The sequence below is a fragment of the Colletes latitarsis genome, chromosome 4, assembly GCF_051014445.1.
Source record: "Colletes latitarsis isolate SP2378_abdomen chromosome 4, iyColLati1, whole genome shotgun sequence".
NCBI lineage: Eukaryota > Metazoa > Arthropoda > Insecta > Hymenoptera > Colletidae > Colletes > Colletes latitarsis.
In genome coordinates this window covers 42,098,197-42,112,708 of record NC_135137.1, presented here as the reverse complement: position 1 = coordinate 42,112,708, position 14,512 = coordinate 42,098,197, and the positions used below count along the sequence as shown (strand labels likewise).

Here is a 14,512-nt window from a genome sequence, read left to right as displayed (position 1 = left end):
TTCTATTGTTCGCATAAATTATTTGAACGAATATTGAGGCATTCCCTGAAACGGGGGGTATGGTCGAAGTAGGGGGGACAATCTAAGGTAAGTACGAAAGAAAATATTTGGATAACTTTATCCTTAACTAAAATGAAGTAAAATTTACTGAGAAAATTTTGCGGGATTTCGTCGCGATAAATTATCGTGGGAACATCTAGTAGCTCTGCAGGATTAGCCACTTACTGCTTAGTTCTTTTGTTTATATCGTTTGACGAAGAAGATATTTATTTAAAGGTGTGAAAAATTCACTGGTATGCACACGGTCGTCGAGTTATTATTAGACACAGATAAATTGGCGATAGGGGATCGCACGGGATCAGTCAATAATTGGATGTTGGCGAACATAATGAGTCCGTTTCAAACGATCGGTCTTACAAACAAAAATAAAAGCGATACGGAGTGAATATTTAACGACGTATCGGCTACGTTTCAGTCTTCATCACGTCCAAAACCTATTAGCATCCGTATTTTAAAAATGGGCCAGTCCACCCGATTGACATCCAATATTTTTTGCATACAGAAAATTGAATATCGTCGGTCCCCGTAGACTATCGCGCGTTAATTAAATTTAACAATGTTTTTATGATACCGCACGAAATTCCGATATACGTACAGTAACGTAATAAAAAATAGACAGAAACGAATTAGCATTGTAATTGGACTATTAAGTATCCGTTGTTGATGCTGAAAATTTTCTCGCAATTAAAGGAATAAATGGAACACCGGGGGGTTTGGCGGAAAAGTTTTCGTGAGGTTTGAGCGGCGGGACGGCGACGAGAGACGAGGGGGCGAAAACGATTCCTCCGTCGAATGAAACGTAAAGCGGCGGGAGCCGCGATAATTCGCGCATTATTTGTATCGTTAAGAGCTCGAGCCGCGCCGCAGAGAAGGAAAATGCTTTTCCCGTCCTCTCTTAATTACCGCGCATTTTTGCTTTTCGAGCACTTTCCCGCGAAACAGCCGTTTTAACGCTTTGTGTCGTCGCGGCAATTTAGAGAAACTACTTGTCAGCGGGCGCGATTGTGCAGCAGGTGTTACAAAACGTGCGCCGTTCAAACGGATTAAATAGGTCTGGGTCAGGCTTGGTCGATTCTTTTTATTTTCCTCTCGGAAGTTTAGTCATAAATCGCGGCTTTTGCGCCCGGCCGTCCGCTTCCTCGCGGAAAATTATTGTCCCGGAGGCGGGAAATTTGTTTAGCAGCCCCCCTTTGGATTTCCCGATCGATGGGACGACTCTCACCGATCCTCCTCGCCTCTTGTTATTGAGTTTCCTAGCGCGTATTTATCTCCGTTCCGACCGTAGAAATTATGTCCCGTCCGGTAATCGACTTAAACGTTGACATCGCGAACGAACGTTTAAGTCGATAAATGGAATTACCATCGTTGCATTAAATCGAAAGGAATATACTATTTATCCTTCGACTCCGTTGCCCCGGCAGAATGGTAAGTGTTACGAATTATGCGCCCCGGTTTCGCGCCTCGGGCTTCTAACTTTATTTCCTCCGAAACATCCCCAACGTCCAGCATCCGCGACTATAAATAACATTTGAAATTAACGCGTAGACCGAAGCGTAAAATGGAATTAAAATTGTAAACGGTTCAAAATTTTGGCGGGAAAGAAACTTCTTAACATACCTTCGAACCCTTTTCGACGTACGATTTTAATTAGTCGAAAGGTACGGTGGTAATACAGTAATTTTTGCGTATAGTTTAATCTTTATGACTCCGGGTGGCAGTAACCGACTGCAAGTCAGCGTAAAAGGCAAGCTATAATATTGTTGGAGTGATAAGGGTTAATTAAATCTACAGCGCAATTTGCCGAGCTACATAGTCGAGTATTCTAGGGCGAAAGAAAGATCAGCCCCGAGTTAAGGGTAGCGTGGCACCATCGGTCAGTAGAATACAAACACGAAGGCTGGCTAGAACGTCTGACCTAATACGACTCAACTTCCTAGAATCTTCCTTCTACTCGTACTCTTTAACAAAGTGCAATTGCACTTTTCAAAGGAATAAAAATTACTGAATTTCGTCGCTTGGAACAGAGCAACGGTCCTGGCCCAGTCATGGGGGATTACCCCTTTGCAGAGCGTTTCGTAATTCGCGGTGCGACGTTGCGATTCCGAAACACTCGCGTCCCCGTTTCGTTCGTCACGGTAAATCGGTGATACGTGGCCGGGACGCGGAACGGCAAAGAAACCGGAAGACCGGGGGTATAAAGAACGCGGTAACGTCGGGTGAGGGTGGTGGAGGAAACGGGACGTCGCGAGCGGAAGAGAGACGCAGGGGTCTGCGGGCGCGAAATTACAGACGTCGCCAAAGTATATCCCGCGAGCGTTTAACCCCGGCAGCGGCAGATAGAGATTTATGACGCGGCCTCGGAAATTCTCTCCCTCTTGTCCTCCCCGGTCTCTCGCCTCCTCTCGCACCACCGACCTACAGCCGCACCACACGACCTTGGAGAACTTCGGAACAAAGTTAAACGCTCGCGTCTGCCGCGGCCGGTTGCAACGCTTTCCCCGCGAGCGGAACCGTTTGGTTCGTTCGCTCTTGAAGTCAACGTGGTTAGCACGGGAGCACGGAACGCTGGAGGGGGGGAAAAAAAAACGGTAGAAGGTAGGAAAACGAGAGGGAAACCCCTCTCCCCTCACCCCTACACCCCTCTCTTGGGTCGTGGCTCGAGAAAAACTTCCTGTTCGATGGTCTCTGGCGCGCGTTTACATGCACGCGGAGGATCCGTCCCGTCGACGAGGCCCCCCTTCGAACAAGACTAACGGCCGATCGAACAAACTTTATCGAAGCGAAACGCGACCCTTCCCTGTCGTTCACGACGCTAACCTAACCCAACTTGACTTCCCTCGACCTTTCCGCGTTACCTACGTCACCGACGGGTCTTTCCCGCAAGAAGTCCACCCCCGGAGAAGTCTCGTGTTTTCATTTTTTACCCCGCGAGTAAAACGAAGGTACTAGTCGACGTTTCCAGGCACGAAAATAGAAGAAAAGCCACGTCGGACAACTACCCGGTATCCGCAACCCCCGATTCAGGGTTTCTCCAACTTCACCCTCGTCGAAGGAACATTTTTAGCGGAATTTTGTTGCAGTCGTATTCTAGGTTCTTTTTAAAATTGGCAAATTCGTGTTGGATGTCTTCGTAACTGTGTAATATTAAACTCTAACACGTTCACAGTCCATTGACCCATATTTGAATCAGCATGTTCTCTACTCAAACGTCCCCTGGCCCATATGTAGAGCGTGAATCCGAGTTAGAAAGTTACGTTAAAATTTTGTCGTTTATATGTAAGGAATAATACGATTAAACGAAACTTGTAAAAGTTTCGAGGAACAATGCCGGAGTCGAGATTCTGCCAGATGATGGAAATTGCGTTTTCTAGCTCGTCAATGAACTCGTATTACTCGTTGTTTACGTGAACACGATGCACTAGTGTAGGCCATACGTTGTCAATTGGGTTACAATCGAGAAAGCCGAGCAGGTCGTGCCAATAATTCGATATGGTAACTATTAAACTAGGTTTTTTTCAAGGAAAAGTTCAAACGAAGTTATTCTTCATGTAAAAGAAGTATAGCTTTAACGAAGTGGCATAACTTTGTTTGAAAGTTGAACGAGAACTAGAAAAATGTAGATTTTTCTTCAAAGTGCAATTCTGATGGCGGTAATTGTCTACCAGAATTAATTAGACAAACGATACATTAAACAATAATTCAGTAATTCAATATAATTCTTCTATCGTGGAAATACATTCTATGGAAGAAAAGGTGGACTTTCTTTACATGGCACAACGTCACTCAGGGACGTTCTTAATAGCTTCACATAGTACGTCACTCTTTGCAAACAACTGCAGTGTGTGTAGTTGCCGGTGAACGTTCGCAGCGAATCCGAGAAGTGTTATTTTAAATTCCATCATTTTCCCAGGGAACTCGGTAAGGATGTATACGCGGAGAAGAAAATAAATCTCGTTTCCTTTTGTACTTACTTCACCCTAATCTTACCGGTGGGGGGATGACTTTGGGTCACATGCCAAGTTTAAGTAACTGCGGAGTCTAAGTAAATTTGGTAGTGAAATTTTATACGGGTCGTAACTTAAGATGAAAGCATTTTATAACTGCTTTATAAGTTGCACATAAATGGGGGTAGATTTCGACTTTGGAATGTGATCGCGTTGGTGGTCAATATTTCAATTTTTACAAGTTGACTGGGGTGGAATTAATATCGTTAAACAGTAAGTGGCTGAATCTGCAGAGCTTGTAAGAAAATATTTGCGAATCCCGGAGAATTTCCTCACCGAAAATTGACGGTAACTGCATCATAGCAGTGGTGGTTAAACCGTTTCTGTCCCAATGATTCCACATCGTCACATAAACATCGCTGAAATGGTACTTTCGAATTTGTACTTATTTTATTTTTAGTTTCATTACTGCAAATCTTTTATCGAGGTATTTAATTCGGGACAGAAAGGGTTACGAAAGGTTCGAAAGCCCAACGGGGGTGCTGTTTAAGAGAGTGCTCGAGACATGCCCAAGCAAATCGTTGTATTCGTTCCGGCAACTATACAATCTTTTCCAAACATACCTGGTGTTGCAGCGCAACAATTCCCACGAGCATTCCTGGTTTAGCACCGTGAGGGGGAGGGGGTGAATGCAAAAAGACACGAAGCGCGAGCAAAGTCTAGTTCGACGATCTTCGAGAGGGGGGAGGGAGAGAGGCGTGTTCGTAAATTCGTCCCGGCGCTTGGAAAGTTTCAAAGTCGAAAGAGTTTCGGTTTCCCCTGTCCGACCGACTTAACTCGTTTTACCGACTTTTAGACGTTCAGGCGCAACAGGACCCTCCGCGCCGTTACATTTTTCCTCGTGCTCGTGTTTCCACGTCCGCCGCGCGGCATCGTCGTTGGCCTCAACGTTGGTACGCGAACAGAATTTATCGTCCGCCATATTTTTCGCGCGCCGTCGTAATTCAGCGTGCTCGTTGCTCGTTGCCCTGGTGGGTTCGCGCGCGTCCCGACGACGCGTTTACGAAACGCGGGGGCCCCCCGTGTGTCCCTGCGAAATTTGGAAGGTTATCAGGAGCCTTCCAGGTCCCCGAAATCCTCGGTCGACCCAGATTTTGTCGTTCTTTCCGTCCGGTTCGTCTCTGAATGAACCGACTGGTTTCAGTTCGAGCTGCAGGGGATGCGAGGAGAGCCAGGTGAAAATCGATGCAACCGAGAGAGAGACCTGTGCGTGGGTACCGCGGGAGACCGCGCCTGGAAAATCAATTTTCAGGGTTTTCCAGGACGAAGTCCCGTTCACGGAGACCTAGGAAACAGTCGAGCGTGTTCCCGCGGTGCTCTCTTTTCTATCGCGTACGTACGTACGTAGGCAACGACCGGCAGGCCATCCAACTGCCACAATTTGCGAGCGAGCACGTATTAACGCCGGGTAGACGCGTTTAACGACATTCTCCTAAGAATTCTAGCCGCGAGACCTTTTTCTCGTACAGTCGCGATAAAGATTCTCCGTCGTTCGCGCGATAGACGTCGTTCTCGTTGAATTCAAACGCGAGAGAGATCAAATAATCCTCCCCTGTTCTCCGTTTCGTTCAGTTACGAAGAAAAACGAAAAAAAAAAACAAAACTCATCGAGTGATCGTTTCGATCGCGAAAGTTGCCCCGGTCAGGGCGGCGAGATCGTAGGTGGCGAAACGCGAACGCGAACGCGGAGCTGGCCCGATCGACGTTGCTGGAAAAAAATCTTTCTGTCCCGGGAATCTCGAAAAAGATGGGGCACAAAATTCTAGGGGGTAACGAACGTGCACGGACTGTAAGCTGCTATCGAGCGGATAGGCGTGCGACAACCCCTTCCTGGCCCTCCCGTCCCTCTCGGCCAGCTCTAGTTCCCTTTTTCCTGCCCCTCTGGCCCCTCCTGTCTCCCCTTTGGACCGAGCAGCAGGCTGGCAGAAGGGTGGCCGGTGGGTGGAAAAGGGAGGAGGCAGAGGCTACACGCTTTCCCACACTCACCGACCAACCTCCCTTCGCCACCTGTACCCTTCGCCCATCTCGTTTCACCCTACCCACCCCCCTCTGCAACCGTCTCTACCACCCCTCGGCTCTCCCTCCGTCCCGTTCCTCTTCTCTCTCTCGTCTCTCTTTTACCTAGCTCATTCTCGCTCTGCCTCACCCACACCCTCCGGCTCACCGCCCTCATCCTCGCCCTCTTCCCTTCGTCCGACACAGCCGCCACTCATTATAGTTCCCACCACTAGCAACCCCAACCTCCGCCACCTCCTTTCCCACCTCCGCCAGCATCGACAACCGTCAGGCTTGCATCCCTTTTCCACTCACGCACTTAGCTGGCTTCGCCAATCTTTTCGCAGGTCACTGCTACGATACCGTTCGACGCTGAATACTCCTTCTTCTTCTTCTTCTTCCTCCTCCTCCACCACGTCTTCTCCTCCTCCCCCTCCTTTTTCTTCGTCGACGTCGTTGTTTTTCTTTTCTATCCCTGATATTTTTTCGCGCTCGATGCCTGTCGAGAGAAATCGCGCCGGAGTTCGTCAAATTTTTCCGCAAACTCGGACACGCGCCGGTTTCCTACCGCGAATACTTGGAGATACTTCGCTGGATCGTCTATTGGCGGGAACGCTGGGTAACGTCATGGTTGCGGTGAAGTATTGCTCGAGCGTACGCAGAGAAAAACCCCTCGGTGATCCGCGAATCCGAATTTCGTCGGTTTTTTTTTTTTTTAGAAAGGATTATTTCGCACGAGCAGCATTGTTGTCTTGAAAATTCCCGTGGACGGAACGATGGATTTGTTTCTCGCACAGGAGCATTCTTCGTAGCTCTTCGCGGTACTAATAGTATTCGAAAACACGCGAGAACATTTGTTCGCCAGATTTATGCCGAGGATTGGAAAGGTTTTCACGTTTCCAAGAACTGCTTTAACGCGCGAAAAAACTTGTCTTGGATATCCCCCTCCCGGGGACTCTTTCTTTTTCGTAGATTACGATGTAATCTTTATTTATTATCCATGATGCCCCTGTGGAGGAGAATCTTAAGATTTATGTCGTTTAGCGATGCTCGGAATATAAAGACTAGTTCTCGTGATAATATAATTATTTTATAGACTACAAAGTTATGGATGGAAAGGTACCCATTTGTTTCAACGATCCAAAAATTAATAGCAATATAGAAAAAGTTTTCAACAGGATGCGTTTCTTTCACTTAATGTGGGACTTATTCCGAAGATAAATATACGAATTAATGGCGGGGGTTGTTACAGGGTGAAACACGATAGAGGCAAACGCATCTAATCTTGCGTTAGTTCCTTCGAGGGTTGCGCTCTTTAATCCTTTTACAGTTTAGTCTGACAGAGACACGGACAAGGCGATGCCCTGAACTATTTATTCCTCCCCAGATATAGAACGATTCATTTTACGCGCGACGTTTTCTCCATTTAATATGTTTTCATTATTCATAAAGCTGGTCGAAAAATTATTCATCGACCATTCCGGTATTTTAGACTCATACCTCGCGTAACCGAGTTTGAATTATTTCCTCGCTCGTTCGACACGCTCACCTTACTTACCTAAATCTGTACAAGTTACTACATTATTGATCACTATACATCTGGATATAAAACGATCGACACGTGTCGAAGGAAGCAGTTCGATTCCCCTCGCATTCCGCTTTAAAGCGGAGCTTCTTAAATTATGGATTGCCACTCGGAATTATTTAGTATCTCAGACAATTTTTATAAACGTACTATTACTACTTTAAAATATCAGAATATTTGTATACTATTATGAGTCGGTTAAGGTTAATAACCGAGTTCATAGTAGTGATATAAAAAAAACTACGGTATAAATAATAGTATCGCCATTAAAGGAAGCCATTTTCGAAGCTGCGTTTCACGTAAGGAATTTGTACCAAATTCGCTATGGGGGAAAACTAACGACTCGTATCTTTCAGCGAATGATTTCCAGCTCGCGGCCGGTCGCTCCGACGATATGCCAAGTTTTAGTCGTCTATTTTCATCGCGGCGGACGAGCTCGTACTTGCTTTATGTAATTCTCGTATTTTTGTTAGGCCCCTCGTCGTTTGGTCCACCGTCGAAAATAACGGACGCTCCCCGTTTCCCGTTGGCGCGACGCTGTCCCTGAAACCGGTACGCGTAAACTTCTCGCGCGCGAAATCGTCGATAATCGATGGGCGAAAACAGAAGGGCGTCCCGACGAGCGTCGCGATCCTTTCGTCCCGCCGCGGAGGGAAAAGTTTCCCCGGGACGAAAACTTGGATCGAGTGCCAGGGCTCGAAGTACGTCGGTACGACCGAAGGATGTAGGACGTAATCTCGAGCAAGAGGAAGGAAGTCAAAACTCTAGTTTTCAAGTTAACAAGCAACAGCGAGTCGGGAGTTCCTTGCTACTTTGCGACGTCGACGGAAACCGCAGGGCCCGGAAATCGGTCAACGTCGCGGATCGATTTGTAAATCGTACGCAATTATGGTTTCGAGGCCCAGGTTGCTCGCGGAACGATCATTTATTACATTATTATTTTTCGAGAGTCGAATAATTTTTCTACCGTTATCGATGAATGCGCAACAGCTTAGAAGCAAGCTCATTTTTCAACCAGACAATAGTTCCGATAACGTTCTACGCGTTAAACGTGCATCGGTATTGCTCGCGTATTTAGTATATATTTATTACTCGAGGACTAAGAATTAAATTCGAATCACCAGGCTATTCATGAAATTTCGCTCCCCGTTTCGACGAGCGAGGAATCCGCTTAAATTTAATTTCTTATTTTAAAGACAAATGCAACAACGTCTTGCATTGTTGCGATAAACTTCTTACGGTGTAATGCGCAACAATCGACCAATGATACATCGACGAAACCTTTGTTAACGTACGGCAAATTTCAAACCGTAGGAAAGCAACGGTTCCCGATACAAAGCGGAAGGCAAGTACGATTGGAAAACATTTACAATCGCATTAACCTACCGAAGTCGGATGTAAATTTTCCGCAGTTGTCGTAGGAATTAAGTTCAAATCTCTTTAAACGGTAACGAAATTGATATGAATAAATCGATTAATTGATTCCTACCGTATTCCGTACGCAAACAAAGGAAGCGTTTATATAATATTGCGTAAAGACGAGGCACGATCAAAGGTTGATTTCAAACCTGATTTCAAAGATGTAAACAATTAAATGTGAAATGAAATTAAATGAAGAATCGTATGATTGTGTTAGAAATATTTTGCAAATGATAAAAGGCTTACTCTCAGAGCGAATAGAGTAAAAATATATCTGTTATTTGTTGATACGAGCTATGTTCATTGTTTCGAAACGGTACTGTAGGTTTGCAAATTGCACGCTTCGATGGTATCGTCAAGTGGGACAACGTGCAACGTTTTTTAAAGCCTCGCTGTTCAAATGTGAAATAGGCAAAGATGAACGCACGAACAATTTAATTTCGAATCGAATAATCACGGTGTGCGTAACGAGAAAATTGATCCACTATTCTAAACGTTTAATATTTGTACTTCTAAACGACTAACGATTTTATTTCATAAATGAAAAAGGGAAACTTCACGGAAGTTGCGTTGCCCTTTTTCATTTGGTTGTTTCGCGTAACCAAATCTGTCGAACTAAAAAGTTGTGTCGACCTCTGGCTACACGGTCTCCCGGGTATCGTTTCTTCTCTCGAATGATTTCAATGGGTCAAAGGCCACCGAAGAGAAGGTAAAATTTCGCTGTGCTTTCGTCGAAGCGAAGAGAAACGCGCTCGGTCTCGAGCGTGCTGTTCTTTTGACGGGAACGTGTTTTTGATACCGACCATTGACATCGGGTCTCCTAATATCGCGAGAGGAACGAAAGAACGCTAACGTCCAGCAGCTGTCGCGAAACGGCTGGCAGTTACCCCGGTGCCAGGTCGCGAAATAGCCGCGCGGCGTGGCGCGTCAAACTTCGAACGGGCCATTGGAGCGAGTCGTATCCATCGGGGTCGGGGTCGGGGTCGTAGAGCGCGCGGGATTCGAGCAGCGCGAGCACCAAGAGGCCATATCACACAGTGTAAGTGTAACGGTGTAGCTGACAGTGATATATCGCCAAAATTCTTGACGACACAGCCGAAATTTCAAACAGTAGAAAAATACGTACGATCGGAAAATACCTCGAAAGGTGACAACACAGTAAAACCCACCAAAATTAACCCCTTACCGCCCAGATATGTCTCGATCTTACAATCTGGAATGTACACGTTTTTGTAACGTGTTTTATGCATTGTCGTTTGGCCTTTGACGAGAACTTACAATTTTTAATGAGCATTGAAGTTGTATTTGAAATATTCTCTTCGACCCTTAGGAACAGTGGTATACGGTGCCAAAGTGGAACCACCTATTTCGGTATCGCGCTGTATAATATATCAAAAAGAACTATATTGTGCAAAGACGAGGTTCAGTCAAAGGTGTAGCCATCGAGGTTGAGGTCGGGGTCGCGGAGCCCCGCAGGGTTCGAGAAGCGCGAGAACCAAGAGAACGTGTAAGAACGTAACAGTTGACAATGATATATTGCTAAAAGTCTAGTTAATACACCGTAAATTTCAAACCCGTAGAAAAAGCAACGTTTCCCGAGCCGGATAAAAAGCACCGCAATTGAAAAACATTAATTAGAATCTCATTAACCTACCGTAGTTGGATTTTAATTCTTCACGATTGTCTTAGAAATCAACTCTAAATCCCTTTAAATTCCAACGGGGTTACTATACGTAAATCGATCGATCGATTCGTAACCCCTTCGTTAGGCAAGAAGATACTTTATAATGGTTAGAAAGTCTCGGTATTCGCGACTCCAAGTACGAGCATTAAACGTGTTAATAAACTCCGTATGCAAACACTGGAAGCTCGCGGAACGTTAGTCGATGCCATCTTCAATTATACAAATCTTAATGACCAAATAAATTATCCGTCTGTCCCCGAGCTAATTAAAGTTCGCGTTTCTTCTAGGCTCCCCCGTACGGCTTCCTTATTTCGAATTAAGTATTTTAGGACCAATCTTTGCAATGAATCTTATTACAAGAATTTTTGTTAATGGAAACTGCTTAAGTTCTTTGATTCTTTCTCGCCCGGTTTTGCTTTCTTCAAAGACTCGGTTTTTGCGTCCATTCATAATGTATGAAGATAATATTGCTTCAGTCGTTACCTTTTTTAGAACTGTTAATTACATTATACGAGGTCGCGTGAGTTAAAGCGTAGTAACACCCTAAACTTTTCCTTTTTTTTTAATAATGCGCTCGTATCTTCGTTCATTGTTACAATTTTTGTTTTTGGGGATAAATGAATCAATCGATTAAAAATGGGAGAGAATAATGGCTAGAAGTGCATTTACGTTGGAAGAACATTGTGCCTCTGAGATTCTTGTTGCACTTTATTGTCCTGTTTCCGTTGATAACGCCGTTAGCTTACCGCTGAAGTTTTGACTTAAGTACTCTAAAGCCAGAGTCACTCAAAATCTAGTTGCGTCTCAGACAATATTTCCCGGGTCAGTATCTTACTAATCAGTTCACCAACATTACTTGAGCTAAACGACGACTACAAAACTTTGACTAAACAGGAGCGATTCGTATTTGTTCGTTTACGATCAATATTTAATTTGCAAATTAAATATTGATTTATATAAAATGTTCCGAATAGGGCCATCCCAAGCGGAAGACGTTCAGATTCGTTAATTACACGTCCGCAGGCTGTTGCTACGACGGAATATTATTTAACCACGGGCATTTCGAGTTCGTAATTACGAATAATAATATTTGTTCAAGGAACTATCAAGAATCAAAGTATATATTATGATAAACAGCCAAATATTGCGCGAAGGCGAGAAGAACGGGCGAAGGCGTACCCGCCGAGGTCGGGGTCAGGGGTTACGGAGCGCGCTGGGTCTGAGCAGCGCCAGAACGAAGACAGCCGCGTCGCCGTCGAGTCCTCGAGGATCCAAGAGGCGCGGCCACGAAAAGTTTCCCCGGTCACGTTCAACTTTCGCGCCGTTCGAAAAACCCCGCCGCTCGAATTGGGTCACCGACCGCGACCCTCCTGCGCCGCCAGTATTCTCGATTACACCCCTGTGGCCGCCCTTTCGCGTCGCCACCACCGACACCAAACTTTTTTTTTTTCTTTTCTTTTCACCCTCTTCTCGCGAACAATGCCGTCTCGAGCCCTCGTGTCTTGCGCTCCTCGCGTTGCGCGCCAACTCCGATCGACCACGCTCTTTTCACGAACCGTGTTCGTCGACCGCGACTCACGGGGATCCTGAAACTTTTCCCTTCGACCGATTGATTTTCACGCCGCAAAGGGCCTCGAACGGCCGGAGAATCGTTGGAAAATTCCGCGAGGAAGCTTGCTCGCCGCTGTACGGGACACGATTTTCCGAAACCGGGACGCCAAGTTGGCGAATTAGGTCGCCGACCGGGGTCTCCGCGGCCGGTTACGCTCGGGGAAAAGTTTTCGAAGTTCGGACCAAAGCCAGGAACGGTCGACGGTTTCCATCGTCGAACGCGTAACAAGAGTACCGCGGCGAATCTCGCCTTTCCGACATTTCCCACCTGGTAGAAGAAACTAGTCCGGGTCGACGGGACGCCGTTCCCCGGCGTGTTAGCAGCGATCGATGATCGAGCGACGCGATGACTCGGTCTCGAGCGAACGCACCTCGATCGATTGTGGCTGTGGCTCGCTCCTTGGTCGTGGAACCTTTGTTTCGCAGGGAAACACGCGCGAGCAGCGTCGCGACGGGCGACGACGATTACTCGCGGCACCGTCGTCGGGCACTCGAGGCGGACTCGACGCCGTGTACACCGGCAGCGTCGCGTTACTTGGCGAGAGCACCTCTGGACGCGAGTAGACTTCCGGGGTCGAGTTCGACGCGCGCGTTCGAGCAGACCGCCGCGAGACTCGATCACTGGGCCGGATTCGCGTTTCGCCGATCGAACCGGCCGAACCCGACGTTGAATTTTTCGGCGTTTGCTGCCTTTAGGCCCGCTGCTACGTTTCTCCCTCCCACCCTGGGGCTTAAATTGACCCGTCCTTCTCGATCCACCCACCCTCATCCCCCTGCGGCCCACTCTAACCGCCCCTTTTCCTGCTCTCCATAGCTGGCTGACGCCCCTCGCCCCGCCGACCGCCGTCACCACCCTCGCACCCGCGCCTCTCACGCCGCCGGTTGCCACAGCTTCCAACCTTTTTACCCCGTACTACCCTGCTTCCGCCTCCCTCCTCCTCCTCCGCCTCCTCTTCAACCCGCGGTCCCTCCCCCGAGCCACCTCCTTTCACCCCCTTTTTATCCTGCTCTCCCTCACGCGCACCACTCATTATAGTTCCTCCCTCTACTACAACCGTCCTCCCTCACCCCTTTACTCCTCTTCGCAGTCCGACTCAACCCGCTTCGTATCCCATCCCTCCCCCAACCCCCCTTTTACTCCCTTCTACACGCCACCACCCTCCACCCCATCCTCCACTGCTCTACCGCAACCCCGGGAAAACCCTGGAAAATCCAGCAGCGCACACCTAACTTCACCCTGTATGTACCTTGCTTGTGTGTGGATCGCGTGCTCGCCAGCGCGCACGGTTATAACGCGCGGGTGTAAGTTGCATACGCGCATCGTGGTACGGGTAAGTGCACGGCCGCGGGCGTCAAGTACCGGTGCTCCGGCCTCGTGTGCTGCTAACAGAGCCTCGGGACCGAACTATGACAACCTGAGAGGCCCGGTACGCGAAATTTGATCGTTGTTATCCCTCAGGATCGATCGACTTTCTGTGTACGTTCGACCAGAACGAGAAATTGCGAGACCGAAAACGAGTTACAGGGACCGCAAACAACGACGATTCCTCCTATGATAATTTCTATAACTATGCTAAGGGAGTCGCGTACGTATTCTTTGGTTTTCTCCGCCACTTTATAACTATTTAAATATTAGCTCTACATAGTTTCATCGTTAGGCAAACGCGAATATCAATTTTATTGAATCGTACTCGTCGTTCTCCTAAATATCGCTAACGGTATCTTTGTATATTTCTTCATCCTCGGAATCTTCGATTCGAGTCGATTAACTATCGATGCATTACTGCAATGCATTATAATATACGAGCACCTGAATGAACGTTAGTAAATCGAATATTCTCGAGAAATCTTACATCGAATATTTTCGGGAATATCAACCGATAAAAAACAATACTCGACACAGTCCATATTCTGCTCACTTTGTAGTCTACGGATTTACGGTAATACGAGCAAGTATTTTGTATTCATCCTACAATAAATCCTCGAGTCTGTTAGCATCCATAGACGCGACGATGTACGGTATAATTTGGATACGACTACCCACCGATACGACCGTTCGAACGATAATTGTAGCGAACGTAGCGTTGTTGTAACTTGTACGGTCCTGCCATATTACTGTCATTGCAAATCGACGTACAACTGTCGTACAGTAAA

At 46.9% G+C, this 14,512-nt stretch overlaps 2 protein-coding genes across 2 annotated transcripts in view; one reads left to right on the top strand and one right to left on the bottom strand.

Annotated features, from left to right (window-relative positions):
* Dnmt3 (DNA methyltransferase 3) overlaps positions 1-14,512 on the top strand; it is a 129,942-nt gene that overhangs the window by 2,917 nt on the left and 112,513 nt on the right. The window lies entirely within an intron of this gene.
* Positions 1-14,512, bottom strand: part of Tdg (Thymine DNA glycosylase) — a 106,659-nt gene that overhangs the window by 11,090 nt on the left and 81,057 nt on the right. The gene's annotated exons all lie outside the window — the stretch shown is intronic.